This window comes from Coturnix japonica, chromosome 1, assembly GCF_001577835.2.
Source record: "Coturnix japonica isolate 7356 chromosome 1, Coturnix japonica 2.1, whole genome shotgun sequence".
In the NCBI taxonomy this organism is placed as follows: domain Eukaryota; kingdom Metazoa; phylum Chordata; class Aves; order Galliformes; family Phasianidae; genus Coturnix; species Coturnix japonica.
In genome coordinates this window covers 75,506,432-75,522,321 of record NC_029516.1, presented here as the reverse complement: position 1 = coordinate 75,522,321, position 15,890 = coordinate 75,506,432, and the positions used below count along the sequence as shown (strand labels likewise).

Genomic DNA, 15,890 nt, shown 5'->3' with positions numbered 1-15,890 from the left:
GGAAGAAAATACTATAAAGCAGGAAAAAATTAAACAGTGTACTCATTGAAACCTAAAAGACATTACGACATGTGACATGATTGCATCAGATAATGAGCAGGTGGAACTGTGCTACCTGTATGTGTGATGCAATGAGTGTCACAAAGTGAAACCTGTTTATAGTTAGGCTCTTCCTTTACAACAGACACCTCTTAAAACCTATGCACTGCCATCCACTACATCAGGGGAGGAGTAATGAGGCTGCTGTGTCCTTCTGTCCCTTTTTATGAACTACAAAACACTATACTGTTTTCCTATGCACAGACAGATTGTCCAGCACCTTTTTTCCTCAGCACCTGAAGCTGAAGTGGTGCATGCACATGCCAAATATTTATTGTGACAGGATGTAGCTTCTGGTAATCCTAATGAGCATGATCAGAATGACACAGAAAGATCACTTGATGCACAGTCTCCCTAAATAAAATATCTGCAAACCATCACTGGAAATCACCAAACTGCAGTCATATACGGAGACTGAACAGCCATCGTAAGTGCTCCTAAATATCCAAGGCCTGCTTATTCCTCTTCAGTACTGACCACATGAGGTCTACACGCAGGGAGTTTCAGGACTTACTCACCTGAACCTTTCAGGCTTATATTCTTAAGGGCAGACCACTGTGTTTTGCCAAGATAAAAGTTACACCACACCAAGATAACCAGAGAGTCATATACAGGCAGCAAGAGGTAGGAACAGGTCGGTAATGCTTTCACAATGGTTTTCTTGTCTGAGGTTCATAGTATGTTAGGGGTGGATTACCTGCCTGATGCTGTAGGGCAATAGCTCAATGTGAACTGTGTGAAACAAGGTATCAAGCTCTTGCCTAGGCTTGGTGTAGAAGCCTCATGTGTCCCTAAGTGGAACTAATAATATATGCTCTGGAAGCACACCACTAGTATGATGTTTTTTCAACTAGTGAAAGTTCATCTGTCAGGCCAATCTCTAGAATAAGAACCCTGGAATTTTACTGGGGAAGAAGTACTTTAACAGAAACATTCTTATATTCAAAAACCTGCATGCAAATTTACTCCCTTTAGAGAATAGATTCAGCTGCAAATATTTTATTGGCAGGTGATTAAAAGCTTCAGTTTTTTGATAAAATTTCAAGAAAAAAATACAGATGCTTATAGGAGACTGACAATACAAAAACAAGAGGAAGAACGCAACACTGGGAGAAATGCATAAGCAAAAACAGAGCCAGATCTCCTCAGAGCTTGCTTTGGATAAATTACTGATGATCTCCAGGGAAGCCCATAGATTTGCATGAATTTAAAGAAGAGTCAGGCAACTTGTTTTCTGAGTATAGGGAATGCATAGGAATCATTTCACCTCCCCAGATACTTGGAAAGTGTCCTACTACAGGAAGTCACAAACCATCTGAGCATAGAAATGTGGAAAGAGATTAAACTCTGGAATCAATTAATGTTTAGCCTATGTGATGATCAATCTTATTTTTACTGCTAGGTATTTATTACGTCAATTATACTCCTTCAGCATTTCAGCATTCCATTAGGTGTCCAGGGAGTGCTGCCTGTATTTAAAATTTTCATAAACTACCCAAAAGCTTTTTAGATACACTTACAAATCATTAATCATTGTAGGGGAGTTTCTGGCCTGTTTAAAGTCAATGGCAAAACTTCCCTTGACTTCAACAAGGATTGAATTTCACCTCACCCCATGTGTCTAGCAGGTGCCATTGCTTTTAATGCCAATTACCATCAGGCGTCTTTGCAAGCAGTTCCAAATACATCACTTTCTTTATTATCCAGTATATTAGAAACCCGTTTTCTGTCTGCTCATGCGGAGCTTTCAGTTCAAGGTGGAGGTTGTGAGATCTACCCAAATGAGGCTGTACACTGCTGGAATAAATTCCTGGCTCCTTTCCAGGCTCTTGCTCTCTGTCTCTTAGTGGCTTTGGAGCTAACCAAGTAATAAATCAAAGCTGATTTGTAATTTACATGGCCCAAGGGTTGCAACAAAAACTTGGTGGATCTACCAAAGCATCCTGCCAATTAGAACTATTTGTTATGCCACTGATCTCATGTGGTGAACTGCCTGATTCTACGTTGTATGCGGTCACATTTTAGGCTGATGTTGCAAATCTGAGCAAATCATATAAGTATGGAATTAATAATGCTAACAAGCATTCTGGACTTCTACTTCAGCTTCCAACCTTAGAGCTGATGATAACTACACATTAATTCATTTCTTCCGGCTTCCACTATGAAGTATTATCATTTAGCAGACGGAGAAACATTAGTAAAAAGCTGCTAAAAGGCTTGCCCACCTGCTGATACAATATCTGTAGAAGGCGGATCCTTCCTCTCATGATTAGTTTTCATGTGTTGCTTATCTATTATCTCTACATGTTTGCCCTATTTGCTCCTTTATTTCAGACTCAGAATAAAATGCACCATAGATGTGAAAAAGGAATTCTTAGAACTATCCCATTTCACATCTCCTGCTAGAGACATTTGTGCTCACTAAACTGGTGACCCATGCAAGAGTTCATATATCTAAGTAACAAAGATTTCGTCTTTGGGAAAAAGCTACTCATTGAGTTGTCTTTCTATTTATTTTCATTTGCATCCATCTGTTCTTGAAGGAAGAAAAAGCTGTTTTTATTTTTCCAGTTTCCAAAAGCCAAAGATTATAATTCTGTGCTCCCATTTAGGTTTATTCTACCACTTCCAAACATGGTATCCATTTATGGTCATTCCATATGAAATACATACCAATAGTTAAGTCCCATGGAACTGTTTACCTCCCTATGATTTGGATACCAATGAAGGTATTGGTCTGTTAAATTTTCAGTAGTTAAATGCATGGAAAAAGAGGACAGTTATTTTTTACAACATTTAATCATAGAATCATCAAGGTTGGGAAAGACCTCCAAGATTATCCAGTCCAACCATCCACCTACCACCAACATTTCCCCACTTAAGCCATGTCCCTTAGCACCCACATATGAACATTTCTTGAACACCTTCAGGGACAATGACTCAACCATGTCCCTGGGCAGCCCATTCCAGCACTTGACCACTCCTTTAGAGAAGAAATTTTTCCTAACATCCAATCTGAATCTCCCCTGATGCAACTTGAGGCCATTCCTTCTAGTCCTATCACTAGTTATGCAGGAGAAGAGGCTGACCCCCACATCGCTACAACTTCCTTTCAGATAGTTATAGAGAGTGATAAGGTCTCCCCTGCATCTCCTCTTCTCCAGACTAAATAACCCCAGTTCCCAAAGCCATTCTCCATAAGACTTGTGCTCCAGACCCCTCATCAGTTTTGTTGCCCTTCTCTGGTTACACTCCAGGACCTTGATGTCTTTCTAGGTGTGAGGGGCCCAAAAGTGAACATGGTGCTCAAAGCTCAGCCTCATCAGTGCTTAATGCAGAGGGTTTATAGCTTCCCTGCTCCTGCCAGCCACACTATTTCTGATACAAGCCAGGATGCCATTGTCCTTCTTGGCTACCCTGGCACACTTCTGGCTCATGTTTAGCTAAGTGTCAACCAACAATCCCAGCTCCATTTCTTCCACACAGCCTTCCGGCCACTCTGCCCCAACCTGTAGCATTGCCTGAGGTTGTTGCAGCCAAAGTGCAGGTCCTGCCACTTGGTCTTGTTGAATGTTAGCCCACTGGCCACAGCGCAGCAATCCAGCCTGTTCAATTTGCTCTGTAAGGACTTCCTTTCCCCACATAGATCAATACTTCCTCCCAGCTTGATGTAATCTGCTAACTTACTGGGGGTGCACTCAACCTCCTCATCCAGGTCATCAATAAAGATATTAAACAGGAGAATGTTACACCTAAATTATTTTCTATCACATGTACCATGTAAATTATCTACAAGTGATAGTAGAACCATTCTGGATGTAATATAAATATAGATCACTTTGATTCTCAGGCCATTGTAGAAAAGGTGGGACTTATCCTGAAAATGGTTTTATAACCAATACAGCACACAATTTCAAGTGAATTCAGAATAAAATACCATGGATAACAGAAAGAAGGGTTAACTGCTGGAATTGCTTTTCCATGTGCAAGCAAATTTGATTTCAGTCCTCAGTGCAGTGCAAACTCCACAGCAGAGAAGCTCTATTGCCATATTTGGATAGCTCCAGTACAGGGAACATTTTGGACATAACCAGCTCATCTCACTCCATTGAAATTCTTCTCATTACCTCCAGAAAAGGCCAATGTCAAACTCTGTTCTATAAGGGCTGCTCTGAAAGCAATGCCTCCTACTTTATTATGTTGGCCCACAACATCAGAGGTGGATGCTGGTGGTATGGCAGTAGAGATTGATCTTTCCCACCAATATTCCCTTACATGTTGTTGAAATGTGACAGATGGCAGCAGAGGGGCAGTCTGACAAAACCATGTCTGACACAGAAGTGCATATGAAGCAAAGGAGTGGACCTGAATTCCTCCATGCAGAAAAAAATGGCACCTACTGACATATATCAACAACTGCCGGACTTTTGTGGAGACCAGATAGTGGATGTGAGCAGAATGAGGTGGTGGGTGATACATTTCAGCAGTGGCATTGACAACATGAATGACAAGCCATGTTTTGGATGGCCATACAGATTTTCAGGAACACACCATGCATGCTCTTCTTCATCACTGGTGAAAATGCACAGCTAACGGTGGTGCCTATGTTGAAAATAGTGTTTTGTAGCTGAGACTTTGCTCTATCGAGTAATGTTATTGTGCTCTTTGTGCCTGCTGTAGTTTCTGTGGAAATAAACAGGAGGCATTACTTTCAGAGCAGCCTAAATACATTTATGCTAATTTTAAATGAAAGCAGCGATCTACCATCATTATGAACTGATTCTCAATTAATTTAAAGTAATACATTTGATTTATAGTTGAGAAGATTATTTCTAGTGTGCTTGCCAGACCACTGCCCAGATTTTGCGGTCTACCTGTTTTCAGGTTCTATACTTTTCACACTCTTCATAATTCCAGAAGCTTTAGGAATACGATTAGAAAAATTCTTATCACCAAAATCATCCCATCCATCCAAATCAGAACAGACATTTTCACTTAGAATTACCATTAATATGTCTTTTTATTTTCTATAGGATGGTCCAAGGAATCCATCCATATCTGGACTCCTGTTGCTTTTTAGAGCTGACTTGTTTCCAGAATATTTGCTTAGGTATATTTCTATAGAAATGTTCTTTCTGTTCCTACACTATGTGTGGAAGTTCATCTAAGTCAAAGTACTCGTATTTTGTGGTGCTTGTGCTGTCTCTTCTTGCATAAATATTTGAGGAAATCCTTAAACACTTCCTTTAAAGTCATTCATGAATGCTCTCATTTTAACCAGCCCACTGTATTAATTAAATTCATTCAATGGCATTTGAAATGGTTATTTCAGTACTCAGCATGACAGATCTGAGCACCATTTCTGACTTTTCGCACACTTGACCTTGTAACTGCTGTGTCATGGCAGCCTTGAATTTATGTTGCATAGCAGCTGGGAGTCTAGTACAGCCTCACCTAGAAATACCACCCCTATAAATCTCTAACATTTTGAAAGAGAAATTCCAGGCACGGTGGAAACACAGCATGTACTGTAAGTTTGAATTACCTAATGACGATCTGAAGATAAAAACTATTCTGCACTTGAAAAAATGCAGGCCACGCTTTTTGGCGCTGGGAAGGCAAGGGGCCAGGGGACATGAGATCTGGCTGGGATGGCAGCACACACCTCAGGTAGAACACAGTTCAGGAGGTGGGTTGTGTTGCAGATTCCTCATAGACAAGCAATGCTTGTGCTGCTGGTTCTGGTTAAAGCTTCATATTGCTACAGAAAGGTGGGCGACCCACTGACACAAGCAGAGAATGGCTCTCACCTGCCTATGTCTTTAACACCCCTCCAGATTAATAATGGACAAAGGATTTGGCATGTCTGTCTTCATGCACCAGCAAACAGACAGCAGAGGCTCTTCATTATCTCGCAAGGTATTGTGAATATCTGAATATTTAGGTACTACTGTGATAGTGACCAAATAAGCCTCTGGTATGAGCTTATTCTGTACTATATTAGCACAGAGAAGAATTCTCCTGCTTGCCTGTAATGGGAAACTTTTAAAATCTGGCCTTAAAAGGAGTGGACAACAAACAGCCAAAATCCCTGAGGGGGATGAAAGGGACATCATACGTTGCAGTTCGCAAAGGCATTTTACTTACAAGGGTGGCATTTTGAACATATTTTCAGTAAATTTTCCTCTATAAGCCTGAAAGCATTTCACTTTATGATGAAACACACAGTTTCTACTTTTTTATTAGGGTAATATGTTCCTTTTCATTTTCTCAACCCAACCTGAGTAGAAAATACTTATCTGTTTGAGAACTGCTTTAATGTTTTGATTTTACTTGAGAGAAAGAATGATGATGAACAAAATAAAAATATGCTTTTCTGTAGCTGATATTTTGCTCTCTTCTAAGTATGGGGTCATTTCCACCAGCTTCAGGCCCTGATTCAGCAAAAGGAACTAATCTTGCACATAACACAGTGTACACAAGTAATCTAATTTAGTTACTCTCAAAAATAAAAGAGATGCATGTTTTGCTACTTCATCAAATATGTTCTCTGGAGAGTTGAAACAGAAAATATTTCCTTTATGATGTGATATCCTATAAGGCTAGAATAGCAATTGCTTGGAAAGCTTGGAAAGCTCATGTCCTTTAAGACTTACCCCGTGGTAGGACAAGGGAAAATGGCTTCAAACTAAAAGGGGAGATTCAGACTGGATATAAGGAAAATGTTTTTTACAGTAAGAGTGGTGAGGCACTGACAAAGTTGCCCAGAGAGGTGGTGGATGCCCTGTTCCGACAAACATTTAAAGTCAGGCTGGAGAGGGCTCTGGGCACTTGACCAAGCTGTAGGTGCCCCTGTTCATTGCAGGGGAGTTGAACTAGATGGCCTTTAAGGATCCCTTCCAACTCAAACAATCCTATGATTCTATGATTCTATAACTGTTCACCGAAGGTAAAATATGCAGTGTCCAATATTCACTTATCTGGGTATCAGCAGTGGAGGACATAATTTGCTTTCTTGTTTATTCATTTTTCTGTCCATAAAGAGCTCTGACATTTCACAGTGATTATATTTAAGATATTTTGGAGAATTGTTCCAAATATATTACTTGGAAGTTAGCATAGTCCTTACAGCAGCAGCTCAGCCTTTTATGGTAAATTACACGAAAGGATATGGTGTGATTCAGGGTGCTCTGCTAAACAAATAAACAAAGGAACAAGAACTGACTAGTGCAATGAGGGCAAGGAGAGCTACCTATTGCTGTGGTGAGTAAAGCACCTTGGTCATTGCACTCCATACTAGCAATTTATGTTCCGACTTATATTATATCAAAAATGTGCATTTTGGTTCATTTCTCCTTATAACATGAGACTAAGCTGATAAAAATTCCAGGATGGATAAAGAATTGGTTTGTTAAGATTGGCAGCAGCAAGGACCTGGAAAGTTTACTTTTCTGATATATTTTTATTTTATTTTATTTTTTAAAGAAGCACGCATAAATAACCTGACTAAAATTACTCAATGTCCTTTATGCCTTATGTTTCCTTCTACAGGTACCTCTCCCAGAATAGCTAGTGTTGGCTGGCAATAGCAAATCTTTGCATGTATTATTTAAAATTGGGGGGGAAAAAAAATCAAGAAAGAAATTCAGTAGTCTTAACAGAGCTTAGATTTCATCATAAATGTGAAATTCTGTCCAAGTTCATGGTGTAGAAACATACCAGAGAGAAACACACAGTGATACTTAATTCTGTCCTGGAGGCCTGGCAAAATTTCAGTCTGGGCCAATAATATCTCCCTATAATCTCCCTGGCACTTTCCACCTACTCTATTAAAGCAGTTCAGCATGCTCATACAAACCCTTTCTTGGGAGGCGGTTTTGTAGGAATTAACTTTGGCTGAAAAGCCTGAGAAACTTATTGCTGTCACAAACCACTACTAACCAAAAGCATCTCTTGTGATACTCCCAGTAGTAGCAAAGAAATCACCTGCCATAATCCAGTATCTACCTTTACTTCAATGTAAGTAGCTCACGCTGCCTAGCAAGCAGATACTGAAACACTGGTTTTTCAAGGACTAAACAAAGTGCAACATCTATACCTACTTGTATGATAGCTGTAATCACACCCAAATAGCTTCTAATAGTTTAATCACAAAGAATCAAGTTACTGACATTGAACAATGTAAATGTGTTCCATATCAGAACAAATCCAAAGTAGTGCATTAATGAAGAAGGTAGAAAAATTCCTTAGACAAATTAAAGTTGGAGAAAACAGAGACCGTGATTTCATTGGCTTAAGGCAGTACTTCTACAGCTAGACATTCAAAGCACTGTGCTGGTTCCTAATTATACAGCCATGTATTTCTTCCAGTAGAGTCCGCAGGAATTGTCTGGATAAGACCACCCATTCAGTTCTTAAATTCTAATCCTTAATCTTTCATGTTGATTTTCCACAAATGGTGTGTTCAGTTTCCGTACTTAAGCTCTCCCACACAGCAGGAGAAGGCGGCATGAAAGTGGCCCAGCCCAGCCCAGGTATGCACCGTGAGCAGCTCCTTGTGTTATCTCACAGAGCACAGACAGAGCTGGGCAGCAGTGGATAGAAGCAGGGCCCCAAAGCAGTTGGAAGTGCAAACAAGTGGCACAAACAGAACTAGCACTCACCTACCTCAGTTACTTTCAGGATGAGAATAGCCACAGCATGGCTCAAGTCCGATAGAGTAATTCACTGTACAAAGCATGCAGCACATAAACAATGGCAGTGAAGCTATCACAGCCAGAGAAATACCTGCTATGATGCACGTGCTTAGATCTCCCTGTGCCAAAGTATTTTTCTGGGTTGCGGCCTGGCAGTCCAAAGCGTCTGTCATTTCCCACCTGAAGCCCTTGCTGTGCACCTCAGGGAAGTGTCTTGGCAGAGGAGACACTGAAAGTAGCAGGTCCTTCTCAAGGCTGAACCCTGGAGGTGTTCAAGAAACATTTAGAAGTTTTATTGAGAGTGGGAAATAACAGTGATATGTGGATGGTTGAACTGGATGATCTTATAGGTCTTTTCCAACCTTGCTGATTCTATGATTCTATTCTGTGATTCTATGAACACCTGCATTCTGCTGCCCTCAGCTCTCCATAAGTACCACATCAGAAAGAGGGAATGAATGAAGAAAAACTTCCTCGTGTTTTAAGAACAGAAGATTTGGTTCATCTAGCAGTGACTCAAATTACAGACAGTATCACCTGATCACATCAGATGCAGTGATCCATGTTTCTTCTGAAGTCTAATAGCAAGTGGAAACTACTGAGGACATGCCCCATCTACCATCTTCTTAAAAGGGAGTGAGATCATGAGACCATGCCCCATAGTCAGCTTTAATCAGCCACGTGCATTGTAGTAGGAAAGTAGTGGGATTAGAACTATCCTTTTCCAAGAACAGAACAGCCAAGATTTTTCTAGCAGCACAGAAGTCTGATAGACCCAATGGGAGTTAGGATGACAAAAGCGATTCAAGAGAGCAGATGCCGTGACATTCCCCTTTTTGTTTTTACTATCAGTCACTGGTAGAAATTTGGCATACCGTTTCTGAAGCAATCATGGCAAACACGATATTTTCTTCTTTGCTGGAGAAATATAAAAATATTTTTACCTCAGTGTTGCTTAAAGTCTTGGTTTTGATTCAAGCATCTCAAAATATTGGGAATAATTGCAACATTGTGTGCCGCCAGCATCTGCAGTACAAAACTCTTTGTGTTTTTCTCACACTTTATGTGAAAAAAAGAACATTTTGCACCTCAGTGGATGGCTGTGGTTTTGGATCACAAAGCACCAAAGGTTTTGATCTGTTCTGATTCCTACCCTCGTGTCTCATTTTTCTCATGGTTTAGAACAAAATATTAATGTGACTCATCTGTCATAAGTAATTCTCATATCCTCGACTGTATTTTAGTGCGTGTGGTTTTGTAAATGTGTCTGTGTGCTCTAAATAAGGGAGGACGGGAATCTAAGGTGCTTTAATCAAAACAAACAAAAAAAAAGAACAATGGCAGTAGAAAATGGTGAATTATAAACAAAAGCAACCTTTACGTGCTGTAATTAAACACAATAAATTCTTTATAACACACTATTTCAGTTTAGTACTTCCCAGCTTTAAAAATCACAGCTGTCAGTTCCTGGAACACTGGAAAAGGAAACAATCAATGGCAAAACAATATATATTTAGACTTTGCGGACTCGCGTGCCCAAAGTGAATCCCAAATGTGATAGTGAAACATTTACAACAACACTAATTATGCCTGGAAAGCTGCTATTTGAAATTGCAAATGTCAGTTCCAGGATGTCAACATTTTCTGGTACTGTTTAGGAAATCCTGCGTAGTTTGCTACTTTCAAAAGGCATAATTATGTGCGCACATTCCTGCGACTTTGCTCCAAACCCAGCCTTCTATTCCACGATAGTTCTCTCTCACTAAAAAACAAACTGAACAATTCAGTAGAAAATAGCCCAAACAATGAGTACAGCATCAATTCTGCTACAGAAGCATTTGCAGCAATTGACTGGATTCTTCTTTTCTCCACCAAACCAGACTGAAATACTTTACTAAATAGATCCAGCTCGTTGCAAACCTCATTCCACAAAAGTCATTTGCATTTGGGCTGAATACTGAATCAGAGGAACTCAGGTCTCCGCCTAAAATAGAGTTTGTATTTATATAACTGAACCAGGGGTCATGCTGCTTTTGTGTTAAAGAGAGATGACTGCAATTTTCTACATTTCCACTCTTGCCTTTCTGCACTTGCATTGAAAATACAAATGCTGTTTTCCACACCTGGCTGAGACCTGCAGCCAGCAAAGTGGGGGAGAGAGGAGAATACGTGCCACCTCTGATATATAAAGATTTTTTACATGGAACAAATCCTCCTCTCTCCTTTCAGCTACAGATTAGCACTAAAGGGTTCTTAGCAGGGCAATGAAATGCAACTGTACCAATCAGGAAATCTAATGCTTAAGTTTCCTCTTAGGAATGGTTTCCCTCATTCTTTACATATTCCTTCTCCCCTTGCTCCTCCAGGAAGCCTTAACAGGCCCTCTTTTCTCCAAAACAAAAATGACTGCCCTGTGTTGCTTTACTCTTTCAAACACTGTGGGTTTCCACTTGTAACATCTCCATGTAGCCTTAATCAATATATCAGGATCTCTACGTGTCCCAGTAACACGGGGAAGACAAGGCATGTAGTAGACATTTCATGAGATTAATTTTCTGGGATAAAAAATAGTCATTGCATCATAATAAGCTTTCAGTTCTGAAAGAAGTGAAAAAATGCATGCGCAGCCATCAGTCTCAGGACATGAAGAGCTGGATAATAATAATATTAAAAGGGTTCGTAGAGAACAGCACCTCAAAGCAGACGGCATTTTCTCTCATAAAATCATCAGGAGCCAGAATTTGGCTTTTTGTTATTCAAAACCCAACTGGTTTGGGTTACTCACTGGCCAGGAATGTCCATGGAGCAGAGGAGGAAGGCAAGGGCAGCAGTGGTGGCATGGAAAGAGGAAAGAGGTGTGTGAGAAAGAAAGGGTGGGGACCATTGGTGATGTAATAGGAGCTTTGTGAGGACCAAGAGAGAACACTGTGAGGAAGTTGCGAGAGGGCAGGACACTTTTTTCTGCTCCCAGAGTTGGATTTTATCCTGTGGATCACTTCATCTTTCTCCTCCTGGATGGAATACAGAGACTCTCTGCTCCCTTCTGCTCTCTCCGTCATCACCTTTATTGTCAAGGAGGAGTTGGTACAGGTTTGGAGGAGCAGGAGTTAGGATAGGAGGAAGGCAGAAAGCCAGGGAAAGCCTGCTTCTCCTGGAGGCAGAAAGGGCAGGTGTGACTGCTACTGTACTGGGACCCGCTGGTACATGCTGGCACTCCTTCAGCCGCCCTCTAATCCCACAAAGGCAGTAACAGCAACATGGATGGTACAAACTGCAAGCAGGAATGAGCTGCTTGGCTGAAATGCCTAATCCCTCTCTTCTCAGGCACAGGCAAAGTAACTTGCCATCCCCTCCAGTCTGGCAGCTCTCCACTTCATTAACTATTAAAAGCTACCTCCAAATTCATGACTTTCCTTCATCTACACAAGAAGCTGAGCCAGAGCCCAAACCTACATACCTGGAAGCTGTGGAGAAGATCATGTCCAGAGCCAAACTTTGGTGCCCAGGGCCATCTCTGAAGGTGATAAAGATGTCTGACTTACCAAATCATTGCTTAAAGGAAAAGACCTGTTTGTCAAGATAAACAATTAAAAGCGACTAAACTAGGAAGCAAGTGTTAATGAACCTGGCAATTTCTGCTCTCCAGGCTGTGGTATCCTCTCAGGAAAGGTGCCAGATGCACATTTCTTCATCCAGCTCAAAGGGGCTGGAATAAATCTGAGGTGAAACAGACAGGCAACCACAGGTTTCCCTTGTAAATTCAGTATTGCTTCTTGATTGTCTTCCCTTTCCAGATGCTCTCTTTTTCTAAGGCTATTGCAGTTTAGTGGTGGATGGGCCATCTGGGGCTCAGCTCCTGGAGCACACCAGGTCCTGGGGCAGGCAGCACTGTTGGAGTTCAGCTGAACAAAGGTTAAGAGCATCTACTCTTGAGTTTTCATTTTGTCCTGGCTGATAAAATGCTTCAAGTAAATTGAGAGAGACCTTTGGGTATGTGGCTTTCTGGAGCTACTCTGTCTATTAGGGAAACAAGTGACTTCAAAGGGGCAAAAAACAGGCCAGGGAGATCTTAGGCCAAATACTTAACATTTCAACCACAAGGCCAACCAGTACCCTGCTTATCAAAGAGCTGTTTTTCTAGCTGTCTGGCTTTTAGTACGTGATGAACATCGATCAGCAAAAGGAGTATGCTGTCAGCAGCAGCGCAGGGCAAGGCTACACAAACAGGCGCTGGTCTTTTTCTAGTCCAGTTCCAGCAAAGCACTCATGTATGTACTCAAACACCATCAACATCTCCAGAATTCGTGGTCTAGATCAAATCCTAAACATCCAGGTGGCAGCTGAGTCCGCCAGAACACTGTCTTCTCTGCCATGCCAGAGGGATGTGGTTGGTTAAAGTATCTATGATGTGGTAGTGGTTGCGTGAGAGTGATTAGCCTATAAAACAGATAGACATGGTTTATATTTACTTGGGATGCCAGCATTGCCTGTAGTTCCTCTTGCTAACACCTCCACATTGTGAATACAGTGATGTTCAGAAGTGTGTATGACAGTTCAAAGCACTTCCTGTCAGTCTGAGCCTTTCAGGGATTAATGATTGCAAGGCATGATTTGTATGTACGTTTTTGTGGGGGAACATGCAGAAAGATGAGAATAAGTAAATGTTTTTCAGCTCCTTCAAACGGATAATTTTGTACTTAATAATATGAAAAAGCTACACAGCATCTCTCCAGAAGGGTGGAAACAAGAATCAAGGAACTTTTCCTGAAATCCAGACCCAAGCTTTGATTTATTACAGGATTGCCAACAAAAATATCAAACATTAAGATTTTCATTCTGTATTCAAATTGCTACATCAGTTTTTGCAAGCACTTAAAAGGCTGCCTAAAGTGAATGAGCTGCCAGGTTGTCATACTTAGGAACAGCAGATCTTGAATAAGAAGTCTGAATATGGAATTAAGAAACCATGCTAAGCCTCTATGTTTGAAAATCTTGGGCAAAATTCCTCAATATTTCTGCAAAAGAAGTCCAGTGTGCTCCTACATTTCTTATAAACTTTCTTTTCCCTCTAGGGACCATCTTAAAATCAACAAAATAACAACGGGCCTTACGCAAACAGGAAATCTAGGTCTCTTACAGTGAAAAGCAAACAACCTGTCCTTCTGCCCTTTCCTGAAATCTGAATGTAAGTATATCCAGCTTTGAAATGCTGAATGAGTTATGCATAATGCCAAAACCAAAGCACAAGGGTTTAAAACTGAAGTTGTCGTAAAGCTAGCATGAAGTAGGATTTGATAAATTACTCAAATGTTTGCTATAAACCAAAGGTTTTGAATTTTAAGTAGAAAAATATATGGTGCGCATATTTTGGTGATTATCGTCAGCAGCGTGTTTTTTTCCTAGATAATTAAAAGATCTACTTTTTCAGACGTTCTCTGAAGTTTAATAGGAAAGAACATGTAATTTTGGCATTTTATGTTTAAAGAACTTTGTTTAAAAATCTATTTTACAGTCAGTTAAGATTAAGGGTGGGTTTAATTAAAAGGTGATGGCAAAAAACATTCTGTCCTGGGAATAGAACGAACTATGCTACTGGTGTACTTTTGCTATCCAAAATACGTACATACACATCTGCCTCCTTACATATGTGTATGTGAAGACAAACAGCAGTAATGTTCATTTGGAAATCCATTTTTAATACAATGTGTAGTTTAGTTCAATAATGGGAGGAATATGTTAAACATCATTTTAAGCCCTAATGGAAAAGTTTCTGACAACTAGACATTAGCTCATAGTATCCGCAGTCATCTTAAGCCTATGACTATTGTTTGTTATCAAGTGTGACTTTTGGAAGAAAAAATGCATTATTGCTTAACAAACTACATTGCAGTAGTGTCCTGCTCTCTGTTTTGGTTTATAGATGGCTAATTAAAAGCATCCAAATGTTAAGAATTAATCACAAAAGTTACTCAGACTTTCTGAATGCCTCTTTGGGAAGACGAGCGCCTCATTCTGTTGTGTATCTGTCTTACAAAGTAATCCTGCAGGATATGTCTGAAAGGAAACGCATGGGTTCATACAAACATGGCCTCTCCAGACACTGGGGTGGGCTGGCCTAGAGCCAGGATGTCCAATGCCAGGTGCCTGCCAGCTCTTCTAGCCAGTCATGCGACCCACACCATACGATGAGGATCCTGTGATTGGCCCTAAGGCAAGGTGCTAAACTAGTGTAACATAGAAAAAAAGAAAAAAAAATGGAAAAAAAAAGAAACCAAGGGGGGCCCAAGGCCCAAGCTCACAAATGTTATAGAGTATAAAATACTTTCCTGCTAGTATTTAAACTGTCCCAGAACAACTATAAGAAAGTTTTAGAGCCCAATCCACCTAGCAATAAAACATTCATCCAAGAACGGCAGTAGATTCTGATAACTTGGTTGAGAGCGTTATATAGCAGCTGATTAAAACATTCTGTGAGAACACTGCCTTTGTTATTAGTCTTTACTTCAAAGCTTTTGAGAGAGATTATCCAGCATTATACTATAATATTGATCACTTTTAAAAATGTACCATTTATTCACTGCCTCAGAGTCCTTCACCTATAGCTGATGAAATGGGAATATGAGCTACTAAATATATGTACCAGGCAGTAAAAAGCGATGGTTAACTTGGTCATTGCAAATTGGTACCTGCTACTTTTCACATATGGCAAAATTGCTTTCAGGAAGAAAACAAAATACTGTCCTCTCCAACACAGTGATATCAAGGCACAGTGAATTAAAAAAAGAAAGAACTAGAGAAAGGTTGAAAGTTCTGGAAAATGTTATTTCCTTCTTCTTTTTTTTTTTTTTCTTTTTTTCTTTTTAATCTATTCCAGTGAAGAGAGAAGAATTTCAGCAAAACATTCAGATTTGGATAGAAATATCCCTCAAATTAAAAGGAAACAAAGCCCCAAACCTGCAGCGAGAATACAGAAAATTTCCTGACTTGAGCATCAACTGGCAATTAGACTTGAAAGGCATTTGGGCCCTGAGCTCCTACCAAAATCAACAGTCTAATTGTCTCAGCTGAAACTGGGGCTTAGCTTTTGGGTTTCCT

At 40.3% G+C, this 15,890-nt stretch overlaps 1 protein-coding gene across 3 annotated transcripts in view; it reads left to right on the top strand.

Moving 5' to 3' along the window:
* COL8A1 (collagen type VIII alpha 1 chain) overlaps window positions 1-15,890 on the top strand; it is an 82,445-nt gene that overhangs the window by 40,047 nt on the left and 26,508 nt on the right. For 2 of the 3 annotated variants that reach the window (XR_004308977.1, XM_015876563.2), the window contains exon 3: window positions 13,868-13,980. The gene's annotated coding sequence lies outside the window, so the exon portion shown is untranslated. Of the gene's footprint in view, window positions 1-11,736; window positions 12,316-13,867; window positions 13,981-15,890 lie in introns of those variants that run through there. The other variant, XM_032447671.1, reaches the window with a different exon arrangement.